We start from the raw sequence: 12,518 nt of genomic DNA, 5'->3' as shown, positions 1-12,518 counted from the left end.
GAAGTCACACTGTCATAGTTTGCATATGAAATGATCCATATATAGAAAAACCTAAAGACTCTACCCCAAAATATTTTTATAGTGGATAAACAATTTCAATAAAGTTGCAGGACAAAAAAATCAAATGTAAAAATCAGTAACGTTTTTATATTACAACAGAGTAGCAAAAAAGGAAACCAAGAAAGCTAGCCCATTTATAATACTCACACAGACACACTCATCCACACACACACATTCACTCAAAAAAAAGAAACCTGGGAATCAATTTAACAAAGGAGAAAACAAAAAAAGGTGGAAAGACATCCATGCTCTTGGATTGGAATAATTAACATTGTGAAAATATCCATACTACCCAAGTGATCTACAGATTCAATGCAATGCCCATCAAAATACCAATGACATTTTTCACAAAGTAGAAAAAACAATCCTAACATTCATATAGAACCGAAAAACACCACAAATAACCAAAGCAATACTGACCAAAAATATAAAGCCACAGGCGTAAGAAAATTACCTGATTTCAAATTATACTACAAAGCTAGAGTAACCAAAACAGCATGGTAGTGGCATAAAAACAGACACTTAAGCCAATGGACAGAATAGGGAATCCAGAAATCAATCCACAAACTTGCAGCCAACTGATCTTTAGAAAAGACACCAAGAACATACATTGGGTAAAAGACTTCCTTTTCAATAAATGGTTTTGGAAAAACTGGACATCCATATTTAAGAAGAATGAAACTAGATCAGCTCCTCTCCACAATATACCAAAATCAACTCAAAATGGATTAAAGACTTAAAAATAAGTTCTGAAACTATAAAACTCCTATAAGAAAACATAGGGGAAACACTTCAGGAAGTAGGACTGGGTGAAGACTTTATGAATAAGATCCCAAAAGCATAGGCAATAAAAATAAAAATTAACAAATGGGACTACATCAAACTAAAAAGCTTCTGCACAGCAAAAGAAACAGTTAACACAGCAAAAAGAGAACCAACAGAATGGGAGATAATATTTGCAAATTATACATCTGACAAAGGATGCATATCCAGAGTATACAAGGAATTCAAACAACTTAATAATAAAAAACAAATAATCCAGTTAAAAAATGGGCAAAGGAACTATATGGACATTTCTCAAAAGAAGATATACAAATGGCCAACAGACACTGAAAAAAATGTTCAACATCACTCAACATCAGGGAAATGTAAATCAAAACCACATTGAAATATCATCTCACCCCCGTTAGACTGGCTATTATCAAAAAGACAGGGAAAAATACTGGCAAGGATGCAGAGAAAGGGGAACACTTCTACACTGTTGATGGGACTGTAAATTGGTGCCATCATTATGGAAAATACTATGGAGTTTCCTGAAACAAGTACAGATAGAACTGCCATATGATCCAGCAATCCCATTGCTGGGTATGTACCCAAAGGAGTGGAAATCATCATGTCAGAGGGATAGCTGCACGCCATGTTTATCACAGCTCTATGTACAATAGCCAAGAATTGGAACTAACCTAAATGTCCATCAATGGACAACTGGATAAGGAAAATGTGGTATATATAGATGCAATGGAGTACTACTCTGCCATAAAAAAGAATGAAGTACTGCCATTTGTAGCAACATGGATGAACTTAGAGATAATCATGATAAGTGAAATAAGCCAGGCACAGAAAGGGAAATGCCACATATCCTCACTTGTAACTGGGAGCTAAAAAGTAAACAAATATATTTTTTTAAAAAAAAGAAAGAAAGATAAAACAGTCACAATAATACATTGGACTTTCAAAAGGAGAGAACAGAACTGAGGTTACCAGAAGTGGGATTGGGGCAGGGGGAGGCGGGTAAGGGGGTAATTGTTAAAGGGCCATGGGAAATAATTATATTGTATAAGGTTGAATACACTAATTATCTTGACTGAGCATTACACATTGCACATGGGTAATGATATTCAACTCTATGCCCCACAGAAATGTACAATCAACTATGTTACAATAATAAATAAATATATATATATATATATATATATATATATATATATATATATATATGAAGAAAAACCAAAAAATAGACCTAAAAATGAGAGGAAAAAAGGAAAGAAATTGGCAGTTACTTGTATTTTTAAAAAGCATTAAAAAAGAGTAGTTCCTGTGTCCTCTAGTAAAAAAATCTATTTAAAACCATCCTTAATTTGAAAGTACTGTAAGTCTGAAAAGTAGGAAGTACCATTAACTGATATGCCACCAAGATTTCTATTATGTCTTCCATGCTATATTGTTAACATAATATGATAATGTGGAAGGATAAATAAATAAATTACTATATTTAAAGTTTTAATTAATTTATTCATATTTATGTGGTTTGATTCTTTGCTGGTCAGTTTTTCTTTTTTTAATCAACAACTGCAAAAAAATATTTATAAGACAAGATTATCAAATCAAATTAGGGGGATGCTACTGAGGACAATAGAATCAAACATCTCAACAACCTTGTAAGAGAAGCCAAATTGCCATGATGAAATTTAATAAAGATAAGTGTAAACAACCCACTGAGCCTGTAAAAATCAAATACATGAGTAAATGATGATTAAGATATAAAGTAACTGTCATTTATGTATAAAAGGTCTAGACAAAAGCTGACAGGGAGCTCAATATGAGTCAATATTATGACATCAAAACATCTAATTTAATATTAGACTACAGTATCAGAAGTGTAGTATCCAAATAAAATAGAAAACATTCCCACTGTACTTTGTACTGATCACGCGTGAAGCATTATTTCCATTTATGGGAAGAATATTAAGTGAGGCACATTGAAAACAATACCTAGAAACAAAGTCAAAGGACAAGTAATTAAAAACACCTAACAAAAATATTAAAGCTGTCCTATCTGATCTTTGACAAAGGCACCAAGCCTATTCACTGGCGAAGGGACTGCCTCTTCAGCAAATGGTGCTGGGATAACTGGATATCCATATGCAGGAGAATGAAACGAGACCCATACCTCTCACCATATACTAAAATCAACTCAAAATGGATTAAGGATTTAAATATACACCCTGAGACAATAAAACTTCTTAAAGAAAACATAGGAGAAACACTTCAGGAAATAGGACTGGACACAGACTTCATGAATACGACCCCAAAAGCACGGGCAACCAAAGGAAAAATAAACAAATGGGATTATATCAAACTAAAAAGCTTCTGCACAGCAAAAGAAACAATTAACAGAGTTAAAAGACAACCAACAGAGTGGGAGAAAATATTTGCAAAATATACATCTGACAAAGGATTAATATCCAGAATATATAAGGAACTCAAACAACTTTACAAGAAAAAAACAAGCAACCCAATCAAAAAATGGGCAAAAGAGCTAAGTAGGAATTTCTCTAAGGAAGATATACAAATGGCCAACAGACATATGAAAAAATGCTCGACATCACTCAGCATCCGGGAAATGCAAATCAAAACCACACTGAGATTAGCCAGTTAGGATGGCTAATATCCAAGACTGTGAATGATAAATGCTGGTGAGGTTGTGGAGAAAAAGGAATTCTCATACATTGCTGGTGGGACTGCAAAATGGTGCAGCCTCTATGGAAAATGGTATGGAGGTTCCTCAAACAATTGCAGATAGATCTGCCATATGACCCAGCTATCCCACTGTTGGGAATATACCCAGAGGAATGGAAATCATCAAGTCGAAGGTATACCTGTTCCCCAATGTTCATCACAGCACTCTTTACAATAGCCAAGACTTGGAACCAGCCCAAATGTCCATCATCAGATGAGTGGATACGGAAAATGTGGTACATCTACCCAATGGAATACTACTCAGCTATGAAAACGAATGAAATACTGCCATTTGCAACAACATGGATGGACCTTGAGAGAATTATATTAAGTGAAACAAGTCAGGCACAGAAAGAGAAATACCACATGTTCTCACTTATTGTAGGGAGCTAAAAATTAATACATAAATTCACACACACACACACACACAAAAAAAACCAGGCGTGGGGGGGGGAAGAAGATATAACAACCACAATTATTTGAAGTTGATATGACAAGCAAACAGAAAGGACATTGTTGGGGGGGAGGAGGGGAGGGAGGAGGGAGGGAGGTTTTGGTGATTGGGAGCAATAATCAGCCACAATGTATATCGACAAAATAAAATTTAAAAATAAAAATAAAAAATAAAAATGTAACAGAAAAAAATAATAAATTAAAATAAATAAATAAATAAATATTGGAAGTGCTATTGTAAATGGAATTTTTTTAAAAATTTACGATTCTGAATGTTCAAAAAAAAAATATTAAAGCTGTCCTCACACATTAGAAAGACTACAACATGGATGCCCAGCTACCAAGGAACAGAGAACAGACCCTAAGGCAAAAGCAAGAGAAGGAAATACATTTCAATGGACTCTTTAGAGAGGCAGTGAATTCCTAGGCATCAGCAGAGCTGGAAAACCCCAGGTTTCCTTCACATGGGTAGGTCCTGCCCCCATTAAACCGACCCTATTGTAGAGAACAGTCCAGAATAAGCCCTTTGTGCAGATGGATGGTTTTTGTATTCTACAGTTTCCTAACCCCACTCTTGGGTATGTTCTAAGATCCCAGCTTCTCAGTACTACTTCTTGGGAAACCATGTCTCACTCTTGCTAGAGTGCGTGGAATTCTACTAGTCTGTTCCAGTTTTTCATGCATGGATACATTTCTTTCAACCATTGTTACTCAAACCCTCCTTGGCCATATTGAACCCAGAACATGCCAAACACAAGGTTTTCCCAAGAGGCTTTGATGGAGTTTGGATGTGTTGTCCCCTCCAAAACTCATGTGGAAATTTGATCTCCAATGTGGCAGTGTTGGAAACTGATTGAATCATTGGGGCGGATCCCTCATGAATGGATCAATGCTCTCCCTGGGGGTGGGGGGATTAATGAGTGAGTTCATGCTCTATTAGTTCCCACAAGTGCTCACTGCTTAAAAAGACCCTGGCACCTTCTCTCTCTCTCTTGCTTCCTCTCTCTTGCTTCCTCTCACCATGTGATCTGTTTGTACCCGCCGGCTGTCTGCCACTTTCCGCCATGAGTTGAAGCAGCCTGAGGCCCATGCCAGATGCAGCTGTCCCAGAATAGTAAGCCAAATAAACCTCTTTTCCTTATAAAATACCCAGTCTCCGGTATTTCTGTTATAGCAACACAAAACGGACTAAAACAGGCTTTCTGTCTGCTCAGGATCATATTGAAAGAAATGGGATATCAGCCCCCATGTTTTAGATTCTCTGAAAACCTGAGAACTTTTACCCATGTTCCCTAATTCTTTGGCAAGGTTTTGAAGCTCAGGGTGAATTCTCTTAACCCTACCTTCCTCTCTCCACTCCATCCCAGGCTCCACCCTTCCACACACACCAGACAAATTTTCTCCTTTATGTGTGTCAGAAACTTGCCCTGTTTCAAATCTTTTTTTCTTTCATTTTTTTTAACTGCTAAAATAGTTTTAATTTTTATTTATATTTTTTAAAATTTTTATTGAATCATAATTGATTATACATATTTTGGGGGTTCAATATTGACATATGTTGATCAAATCAATATCACCAGTATATATATTGTTGCAAATCATACTTACTTTTTATGCCCCTTGTCCAATCTCTCCCCATCCCCCACTTCCTTCCCCCTCCCCCCTCTAATTACCCTAGATTTCTTCTCTCCATCTGAAAGAGTAATGGTTACAATGTTAATTTGTTGCCTAGATGATCTGTCCAGTGCTGAGAGGTATGTTCAGGTCACCCAATATTATTGTAGAGCAAATGCTTCTTCATCACTCTGGAATGGGCTTTGTGGAGAGAGACATCCTCTTCTTTTCCCTGGTCTCTGCTGATGACTCTCCATGTGTTAATGCACTCCTGTGGCTGGAGGACCATCTGCATGGTGGTTGTGGCATCTAGCTGCTTTTGTAGCATGGTTATTGTGCTAGCTTTGGTGGGCCACCCAGATGGAGGTGATGGTTTTGTCATGCTCCTTACCTAGCTGCTGGTGGCATTGGCAGTGTGTCTGGTTGTGGGTGGAGGGTCCGGTCCCCAGCTCCATACCTCAGGAACCCCTCTTTTTTTTTTCTTTTTTAATCTATATTTTTGGGGTTTTTTTAAAAGATAAAGGAAAAAAAAACCATACTCCAGAATTCCCAGCTTGGATTTTCATGTGTAAGCCTCAACACTGGAAAAGAAAATAATTTTTTTCTCTATTAACAAAGCTCAACAATAAAAAGAAAAATAAAACACACAGGTGAAAACAAAAACAACAACAACAGAAGCTTTGTCTTTAGTCTCTTTTCATATTAGAAATTTTTAAAACTCTTGACCAAGCAGTGACTCACTTCACTTTTAATTATATTCTGTCTTTGCAGTAAACTAATGAATGTTATTAATTCAATGCGGGGGCAAGCAGCAAAGCCAAAAGTAGGAAATAGGGATTAGTAAAAATAGTAGATATTTTTATTATGTAAAGGAGTTGAATTCTAGCAAGCGGTTTCCTCTACATTTATTAAGGAGACCATAGGTTTTTTCCTTAATATAAACATGTTAAGTTACATTAGTCGATTTTTTAAATATTCAGTCAACTTTACACTCCTGAAATAAATCTCAGTTTGTCATGATATGTTATCTTCCTTATGTATTATTAATCTTAATTTATTATTTAGTTTAGGGTTTTTGTCTCTGTGTTCATTTTTTAATTTTCTCAACAGCATCATAAATTTCATTTTGCTATTCCTCTTTCATAGATGAGGCATCTGAGGCTTACAGTTGTTATTTACTCAAGGTCACAGAGCAAGCAAATGCAATACTTGAACTTTAACCTAGACTCGTCTGATTCCAAGACTTAGGTTCTTTCCACCACAGTTCACATAAACTAGCAATTTTCTGGTTTTAGGAAAGTGAAGGATGAATCAAGTGCAGATTCTTTAGACAAGATCCTCACAGCATACCCTAAATATCCTGTATATTCTCACAATATGACAGTACATGTCAAATGAATTGGAAGGCAGACTTATTAATACAAGGAGGAGGGGCATTGGACTTTTGAATTCTGGTTCTGCCACGAAATAGCCATGTGATTTTAGCCTCACTAAGCCTCAATTTTCTCATTAAAAAATGAAGCTAAGACTTCCAGTTTCTGGTTCAGCAAGCAAGGAGCTTGGAAGTCATCACTCCATCCTAACAAGTAAAAACCTGAACAAACTAAAAAATCAACAACTCTTCTTAGATTCATCAGAAAAGTGAGGTCACAGAACAAACCACTGCCCCCAAAATTGGAGAGACAAATGAGCCTATACAAAATGACACAATTTAGCAGGGCAGAAGCCCACAAGAAAAGCCTCCACAGGAACCAGTACTGGGCAGGAAAGCCTGAACTGTAAGTAATAATAGCAAAAGAAAGCTGGACTGGTTATATTATTTTCAGACAGAGCAGACTTCAGAGCAAGGAAAGTTATCAGAGATAAACAGTCATTACACAATGATAAAGGAGTTGATTCTCCAAGAAGACTTAATATGTATATGCCTAACAAGAAGGACGTCAAAATACGTGAGGCAAAAACTGATAGAGCTGCAAGGAAACACAGATAAATCTTATTAGTTAAAAACTTATACTATAGTTGGAAACAACCCTCTGTGATAAATGCACAGATCCAGCAAGCAGCAAATCATTAAGAACATATTTTAACTCAAAAACACCATCAATCAGCTAGACATAATTAAATCTATAGACTACTACATCTAACAACAGCAGAATGCACACTTTTATCAAGTTCACATGAAACATACACCAAGATAGAGCACATTCTGGACCATAAACACACCTTAACATGTTCAATATCTGCTCTCAGACTACAGTGGAATTTAATTAGAAATCAATAACAGAAAGACAGCTGGAAAAATCCCAAAATAATTGGAGATTGAACAACACACGTCTAAGTAACACATGGGTAAAAGAAGAACTATCAAGAGAAATTAAAAAATATCTCAGCCTAATAAAATTTTAAATGCAATGTATCAAAACTTCTGGGGTGCAGCAAAAGCAGTGTTTACAGGAAAAGTTATGGCATTGAATTCATAGATTAGAAAAGGAGAAAGATCTAAAATCAACAATCCAAGCTTCCATCTTAAGAAACTAGAAAAAGAAAAGCAAGTTTAACCCAAAACAAGCAAAAGAAGAGAAATAATAAATATTAAAGCAGAAATCAATGAACTTGAAAACAGGAAATTGATAGAGAAAATCAACCAAACCAAAAGCTTATTCTTTAAAAAATCAATAAAATTAATAAGCCTCTAGCCAGCTATAGTAACCAAAAACAGCATGATACCAGCATAAAAACAGACACTCAGACAAATAGAATAGAGAACCCAGAAATCAACCCACAAACTTGCAGCCAGTTGATCTTTGATAAAGGCACCAAGAACATACACTGGGGAAAAGACTGCCTCTTCAATAAATGGTGCTGGGAAAACTGCACATCCATGTGTAGAAGGATGAAACTAGACTAGTACCTCTCATCATATACCGAAATCAACTCAAGATGGATTAAAGACTTAAATATAAGACCTGGAACTGTAAAACTCCTAAAAGAAAACATAAGGGAAACACTTCAGGAAGTAAGCCTGGGCAAAGACTTTATGAATAAGACCCCAAAAGCACAGGCAACAAAAGAAATAAACAAATGGGATTATAGCAAACTAAAATACTGCACAGCAAAAGAAACAATTAACAGAGTAAAAAGACAACCCTCAGAATGGGATGGGAGAAAATATTTGCAAACCATGCATCTGACAAGAGATTAATATCCAGAATGTACAATGAACTCAGACAACTTAACAGTAAAAAAACAAGTAACCCAATTAAAAAATGAGCAAAGAAGCTAAACAAGCATTTCTCAAAGGAAGATATAAAAATGGCCAACAGACACAAAAAATGTTCAACCTCACTAAGCAAAAGATCTGAACAGACACCTTACCAAAGAAGGTATGTAGATGGCAAATAGGTACATGAAAAGATGCTGAACTTAATATGTCATTATTAAATGACAAATTTAAATTTAATGACATTGCAAATTAAAACAAGATGCCATTTTTTATCTATCAGAATGGCCAAAATCCAAAACCCTACCACCACCAAATGTTGGCAAGGATATGGAGCAGAAAGAACTCTCATTCATTGCTGGTGGTAATATACCTTGGAAGACAATTTGCAATTTCTTACAAAGCTAAACAGACTTACCATATGACCCAACCATTGCAACTTAGTTTTTACTCAAATAAGTTAAAAACGTATATCCACGAAAAAACCTTCACGTGAATGTTTATAGCTGCTTTATTCATAATTGCCAAAACTTGCAAACAACCAAGATGTCCTTCAGTAGGTTAATGAATAAATAAACTGTGGTACATCCAGAAAATGGAATATTATTCAGTGCTAAAAAGAAATGAGTCATGAAAACACATGAAGAACCTTAAATGCATATTACTGAGTGAAAGAAGCAAATCTGAAAAGGCTACATACTGTATGATTCCAATTCTATGACATTGTGGAAAAGGTAAAACTACAGAAACAGAAAAATTATCAGAGGTTGGGAGGAGGGAAGGATGAACAGGCTGAGCACAGAGGATTTTTAGGCAGTGAATCTACTCTATATGACTATAGATACATGTCATTAAACATTTGTTAAAACCCATAGAATGTACAACACCAAGAGTGAATCCTAATGTAATATAACCCTATTTACTTTGGATGATGATGATATATGTCAATGCATCAGTTGCAACAAATATACCACTGTGGTGTAGGATGTCCATCGTTGGGGATGTTGTGCGTGTGTGGAGGCAAAGGATATATGGGAAATCTCTGTACCATCTGCTTAATTTTGCTGTGAACCTAAAAGTGGTATAAAATAATGTTTATTTTTAAAATGAAGCTAATAGTACTTACTCATTAGTGGCTGTGAGAGTTAGAATTAACATATAATAAGTATGGAGTGCAGGGTCTAGCTGGCACATCATAGCTACCCACTAAATATAGACATAAAAGGTACTCTGTATTAAATTCTTCTTTATGCACTTTCTCTTTCCCCTTGATTTATATTTTATATACAATGTCAATTCTCCTTCAGAGAAAACTTCTTCTGATCCAGATTGCCCCATAGCTGAGGAGCATCCAGTTGAAATTTTCTCATCAAAACAAGATATCAGTTCTTTTCCATCTTTATTAATGGATCATGATGGTGGTGAAAGCCCATGGATTGACACCTTATTTTGTTAGCTGCTCTTTGTAATCCCTGCCTGAGAATTAGAAAGGCTGTTATTTTAAAATAAAATAAAATAAAATAAAACAAGACAAGACAAAATAAAATAAAATGCCTTGGCTATTATTTGACATTCATTAAAACAACTGGATGCATTTTCCACCACTCTCTCCATGACCCCAGGCAAGTTATTAAACTTCTCTGTACCTCTGTTTTCTCCCTCTTAAAATGAGATCATGATACTACCATCGGGAACGAAAGAAGACAGTAGAACATTAATTGCCTATGGGAATTCTGGAACAGTGACTGAGAAACCATCAGCCAGGCATGGTAAACTCAAGAGCTTAACAATATCTCTAGAACTGTCATAACTTTCCCTGTACGTAACTTTCTTAACTGCCTGTATCTCCACAGTGTTTAGCAGCACAGTGCAGTGAAAAGATAATGTGCTTTTGAATTTGACAGACCTATCATTTCCTGTGTGACTTTGGGTACATGATTTCTCTGAGCCTTGATTTTCTTATTTCATAGTGGTGAAAATAACACCTATTACACTGGGTTTCCATGAGCATTAAGGAAAAAGTACAGTCGGTTATATTCAATATTTATTACTTTTTCTACATAAATTAAAATCAGAGGGCCTGTGAGTATTTTGTTCATTTGTTTTTTGGGTTTTAGGATTTTTTTTTTCAGACAGATGAGCAGGGAGGGAGCTGAATGATTTTCCCCAAGACTGTCCCCAAGAGGGCAATTTTCAAAGAAAAAGAAGTGATCAGGCTGAGTTCTTGAGATCATAAGGACAGAAGAACTAGGTGCAGATAAAGAAATGCTCATCAAGTTAGTAGCATACAGTATAGTCTTCCAACACAGTGGTAGTAATGACCTCTCAGCAAACTTTCAATTCAAAAGCTTGATGATTCTGGGTCACTCTCCAGGGTAGGCGGAATAACCTCCCACCCCCACGCCCCAGTATAACAGGTCCTCATCCCTGGAATATTTTAATGTCATGTTATATGACAAGCAGGATCGTGAGATGGAAATATTAACCTGGATTATCCAGGTGGGCCCTAAATGTAATCATAAGTGTCCTTATAAGACAAAGGCAGAGGGAGATTTGGCTATAGAAGAGGAGAAGATGATGTGATGACCTAAACAGACGCTGAAGTGAGGAGCCTTGAAAACAGAGAAAGGGGCCACAAGCCAAAGGATAAAAACAGCCACTCAATGCTAAAACATGCAAGGAAACAGATCCTCCCCTCAGAACCTCTAGAAGAAACCAGCCCTACCTACACCTGACTTTTTGTCCAGTGAAACTGATTTCATACTTCTAACTTCCAGAACGACAAGAGAATAAATTTGTTTTCAGTTACTAACTATGTTACAGTGGCAACAGGAAACTAATATGCTTCCCATTTTGGGACCTGGTTCTAACGCAATGAAACATAAAGCCCATCAAGCAAAAGCAATGCAGTGATGATTGGGGTCTTGGATGATGTACTCTGATTTGATGGTGCAGGTTGTTCAGAACAGGAGTAACATTCCCAACTGGCAGCCAAGTGCTGAATGGGAGGTCCTGATGGGTCCTGCACCACCAAAAGACAGGAGAGGATGCTCTGTAAAGCTAGCCTGTGACACATAATTGATTGCATTTGTTTTAGCTTGATCTTAATGTGAATTGTCCGTATCAATGGAAGAGCTCATATTGATTTCTTTGATATTAAATGCACCTCCTTGTGTACTATCCAGGTTTTTTGAAGCCTGAGATGAATATTATTCTCTCATTTTTTGCAATGAAAAGTCAGGACAATTAATTTGGAATTTTATGCCTTGAAGTTAAAATATGGATTACAAGTGCAAATATTCAAAGCCTGTTAAATCTACTCACTTTTTTGTCAATGACTGTCTTGTAAGTACCAGCTGCTTTTTTTTTTTTTTTTTTTTTTTTCCTTGAGTGGTAAGGGGATCGCAACCCTCGGCACGGTGTGGTCTGCAGTGAGCGCACAGGCCATCCCTATATAGAATCCGAACCCGCAGCCTCAGCGCTACCAGCTCCGCACTCTCCCAGATGAGCCACGGGGCCGGCCCAGTACCAGCTGCTTTGAACCAGCATTCAAGGCCTGCCATGATCTGAAACATATCTCATCTCACTCTGCTCAGCATCCTATATCCTAGACTTTTCAAATAGTTGCAGTTCTTTAAATGCACTCTTGCTT

The sequence above is a fragment of the Cynocephalus volans genome, chromosome 4 (genome assembly GCF_027409185.1).
Source record: "Cynocephalus volans isolate mCynVol1 chromosome 4, mCynVol1.pri, whole genome shotgun sequence".
In the NCBI taxonomy this organism is placed as follows: Eukaryota; Metazoa; Chordata; class Mammalia; order Dermoptera; family Cynocephalidae; genus Cynocephalus; species Cynocephalus volans.
Note: the sequence above shows the minus strand (reverse complement) of the source record.